Source organism: Solanum dulcamara, chromosome 8 (genome assembly GCF_947179165.1).
Source record: "Solanum dulcamara chromosome 8, daSolDulc1.2, whole genome shotgun sequence".
NCBI lineage: Eukaryota > Viridiplantae > Streptophyta > Magnoliopsida > Solanales > Solanaceae > Solanum > Solanum dulcamara.
Window position 1 is genome coordinate 18581801 of NC_077244.1, and position 5424 is coordinate 18587224.

Here is a 5424-nt window from a genome sequence, read left to right on the forward strand (position 1 = left end):
AACTAGAATATTTTAGATAACACACTTTAATACATTTATAATTATAGACATGACACGTTTTAAATACATATTACTAACATCACTCATTTTCTTAGTGATACAAACCAAAATAATTTATAAGACACATATAATACATATTTTGTTCATTAAAAATACATTTATAATATAAATATCATAGCCATCATTTCCTTTTTAGTGATGATACCTACAACAATAATTTATAATACACTTATAATATAATATAATAAATGCACAACACATTTTTAATACATATTGTAGACATCATTCCTATTTTTGTACAATCTTCAAAAATTCATATTTTCAAATCTTCATATCTCTGAACCTTCATATCTTCAAATTTCAAATATTCATCAGGTATGAGCACAATTATTAATATAACCTTCACTAGAATAAAAATCATAGCCATGACGGTAAATGAAAAACTGACCGACTTCTTCAGCAATCTGAGCATCCCTAGTTCTTCGGCCTATGAAAATAGCCCTAACTTCTTTATGATTCTTCAGCCTATGATTAAAGCCTGATTTTTTCACAATGTTGAGAGTTTCAGAAGAGGAGAGAGAGAGAGAAAGTGCAAAGAGAAAGAAAGGGAGGAAGAGTAGAGCAGAGAGAGAGATCTTTACCAACAAGGCAGTCTAACATCTGGGCAATGAACGACATTGGGAAGTGATCTTTCTCTGTCCACTCATTCAACTTGTGATAGTCCATGCATACTCTTCGACTAGTGACTAACCTCATCGGAATGAGCTCATTTTTTGCATTCGACACCACAGTGATTCCTTCCTTCTTAGGCACATATTGAATATGACTTGCCCATTTACTGTCAACAATCAGATAAACTACTCCAGCATCTAGCCACTTGATGAAAGAAATCTCTTTCTTGACGACTTCTTGCATAGGTAGATTAAGTCTTCTCTGATGCTCAATGCTATGATTACAATCTGGCATGACTTGGATTTTACGAGAGCATATGCCTTTGGGATGCCTATGATATCAGCTATGGACCATCCAATTGCTCTCTTGAAATACCTCAATACATATGTCAATGCTATCACTTGCCTTTCGTTTAGATCAGCAGCTGTAATGATCAACAAGGTGTTGTCGGGCCTAAAAAATACATATTTCAAGTCAGAAAGAAGGGCTTTGAGCTCTAATGTTGGAGGTTTATCAATTGACGGTTTTACATGTAGAGTTGCTCTATTTTTCAAATCTAAGTCGAGTTTCTTTGGTGCAAAATTGTACTTCTCCATACCGTCAAGTGCATTAACCATCTCCTCGTACTCTCCAATGTGCTCTCCATCAAAATTCATGATCATTACCGCTAGTGCTTCAACATCCAGTCTCTTTTCAATAGGTACTTCAGGTTGCATCTCATCAATAAGATCGATCACTGAAACTACTCGCATGTCATTATGATGCTTCATTGACTGACATACATTGAAAATCACTTTTTTATTATTCAATCTAAACTTCAGTTGTCCAATCTCCATATCAACTAGAGCACATTCAGTGGCTAATAATGGTCTTTTTAGAATGATAGGGACCTCGAAGTCAACCTCGCAGTTGAGAATAACAAAATCGGCTAGAAATATAAATGATTCAACCTTTAACAGAACATTATAAAGAATATCTACGGGCCTTTTTCACTGTATGATCTTTCATAAGTAGCCGCATTGCTATCCATTTGGCCCCCCCAAGCCAAACTATCAAAATGCTGCTAGCGACATTAGATTAATGCTAGCAGCCAAATTACACAAAGCTTTAGCAAAGCTAAAAGCTCCAATAGTACATGAAATAATGAATGCTACAGGATCCTCCTTTTTCTGCACGAGCGAACATGTGGCTATTGCACTACAATGATGAAAGTTATCGGTAGGTTCGAAGCTCACTGTTCTCTTCTTTGTCACAAGGTCCTTCATAAACTTCGCATATCTAGGCATCTGCTCCAACGCTTGAATCAGAGGGACATTAACTGATATATGTTTCAACATAGAGATGAACTTGTGATATTTTTCATCCTCGACCTTTTTTCTCAATCTCTGTGGGAAAGGAAGAGGAGGTCGTGACATGAGAGTTGGATTTGGAGTGGTCTCTTTCTCTTTGTCAACCGTAACATGAAGCTTTTTTTTCCTCTTTTAAGGTTGTTTGTTGCTCAAATTCTCGCCCTCAAATTTCTCTTCTAATTGGACAACTCTCTCATCTCCAATAGAATTGGAGTCATGTGCCTCATCCACTACAAATTGCATTGGTGGATCTGTTGTCCGGGTATCACTTTAGGTGGTTACTATCATGCACTGCCCGTTATTTTTTGGATTTTGGACCATACTGCTTGAAAGTATTTTTTTTGGCGTGGATTTAAGGAAAAGGAAATTTGACCCAACTGTTGCTCAATGTGTTTTATGGATATAACATACAAATCTACTTTCTGATTCATAACCAACAGATCGTTGCGTATATCTTTGCGATTTTCTTCAGTAGAGTCATACTTTTTCATCATCTTTGTCATTATGTTTTCAAACCTTGCAATTCTTAATCCTCCATCTCGATTGCCTGGTAGTACATGTGCACCACTCTTTTCATTTTTGTTAGTTTCTCTCCTTTCCCAATTTCCTTTTCTGTCTTGGCTCTGATTTTGGTCATTAGATCCATTCCGATTGTAGTTGTTATCAGGATTATAGTTTTCCTCTCAATTGTAGTTATTGTCGTGGTTGTATTTTGCTCAATTGGTTGGTTACCTGAACTTTCACTTTGTTGGTGAGGGTTCGATTCCTCACCTTGTTATCTCTCTACCTCAAATTTTATAATCAAAATAGTAATATATGCTTTTTTTTTCTTTAAAATTGTTAAAGAATTCAAACCCTAAAGAACCCACAACACAAGAAGAAGAAAACATCAACAAATATGAATTGATGCTTGAGGAAGAGAGTGAGATCGGAAAATGGCAGTTGCGTGTTCATGGGTATCGAAATAAAGGGAAGGGGGTAGGTGGATGAGGTGGTGATGTGTGTGTGTATATATATATATATTAAAATTATGTAATACAATTTAAAATAGATTTCTTTTTTTTCCTTTCTCATATTTTATTTTTAAAATATTTTTTTAGAATTCATATGCCAAATATCCTCATTTAATTTGTTGCTTTGCCAAGTCACCACACACATTTTATATTTTCATCTAATTATAAAAAAAATATTTAAATAGTTCAAATTCGAAGTGGTAGAGGTGTTCAATAGGTATAAATCTTAATTAAGGTGTTCAAATAAATTATGCGGACAACTTTAAGGAGCCACGTATCACTTAAGCCTATATTATTTGACTTTCTTCACAGGACCGTGGGATATTATTTTCTCCGTAATAATTTATATGACACTATTTAATTCTTTGTGTAGCTATAAACTATATTATAAAAAATAAAAGAATAATTTTAAAGTTGAATCATTTCTAATTACAAAATAAAATGAAATTGGGATGAATCAAAAATAAAAATATGTCACATAAATTAAGACCAAATAAACACTTATTAATTATTAAATTTAATTAAAACATTAGTTTGGATAACTATTTGTATTAAATATAAAATAATATTTCAAACAAGTTTCTACCAAAAAAAATAGAAGAAAAGAGTACGTGCAATTTCACATATAACATTGTATTTTCCGATCCGTTCCCATCAAGTAGGTTATTATGAGGTTTGAATTAAAAAATTTAACGACAAATTAATTTCTTTCATATTTTTATTGGTGAATCAAGAGAACTAACTAAGATTTGAAACTTTTGATTAGGATTTCATACATTGTCTATTTTAAAAAAAATTAAAATCCATTAAAATTTAGAAGTAACGAAATTGAAGATAGAAAATAAGTTTAGAATAAACAAAATGATAAATTAGTGTTAGTTTTTTCTTAAGGTGTCATATGTGTTCATAAAAATCTCGTCCATCCATCTATTATTAGTTGTCTTTAAATTTTGCATACCCTTTATAAAATATTTGATTCCGCGACTACATGCACATCAAACGAAAAATTTCAAGATCAATGGGCAATGTTTGAATTATTCTCAAAACTGATAAATTTGTAAAATAAATCACAAAATAAACCCAAGCTAAATGGCCACCCCAGTATGTATTTGTATTTATGCACTTGGGCCATATTTGCCAGAGTAATTTATACAGGCTACTATTTTGGCCGTGTAATCATTTAAAATTTATTAAATATAAATTTATAGAATGATTCAATTTATATTAAATTCAAGAAAATAGTTCAAATGACGTGGCAATTCAAGTCAAATTAAATGAGCCACAAAAATCACACCACGTGTCAAATTTATATGACAATCCAAATCAAATTAAATGAGTCATTAGAATCATGTCATGTGTCAAAATTATGTGGTAATCCAAGTCAAATTAAATAAGCCACTAAAATCATGCCACGTGTCAAAGTTATGTGGCAATCTAAGTCAAATTAAATAAGCCACTAAAGTCATGCCACGTGTCGAAGTTATGTGGCAATCTAAGTCAAATTAAATGACCCACTAGAATAATGTCACGTGTATATGTGACATGTTCTGACCAATCAAATTAAAATCTTTCACCAAAGAAATCTGATTGGTCAGTTCAAACCAACCAATCAAATCACACCCTCATACCACTCCCTACAACTATAAATAGGGGTCCTCATTATTCTGAGAAGGTTTTTTTTAAGAACAAGAAGCAAGAAGAGAGCTCGTGGATCAAAGACTGCAAATTCTCTACAAAGCTATAAAGTTCAAGTAATCAAATTCAAGTTCAAGTTCAAGATCAAGAACGAAGAAGAATATCAAGAAGATCAAGATCAAGATACTAGTTCATATTTACTGTTCGTCATAACCATACAAGTGTTCGTGACGAATAATTCAAATCCAAATTTGAAGGCGAAAATTCAAGATCAAGCTATTCAAGCCCTTGACTCTAAATCAAATTCAAGTTCAACGTGTTCCATATTATTTGAAGAATCAGAGGATTATCATAGAGATTGTAACCCGCACTACATTTTGAAATAAAATATTACACTTTGTTACTCCAATTTTCTGGTCTTGATTATTTATTTTTCTCAGCTCGAAAATTTGTTGTTTACAAATTTTGGCATGCCCAGTGGGACAATCTCTACCTCTCATCTCTTTACATTGATCATCAAACTTCAAGAATACTTAAAATGACATCTAAGAAGTTTGACTCCAAGGCTATTATTGCTAAGGCTACTAATTTCAAATTCTCCTCTGAGGTGGAGAACATACTGGATGCGACTATGGGAAGTTTGGGACCCATCACTAGGAACAGAGCAAACTTGCTAGGACAACAAGCACTCCAAGTGCCGTCCGCATCGGTTTCTGTTTTTGATCCTTCATCTTCAAAGGGGGCAAGATTCTTTC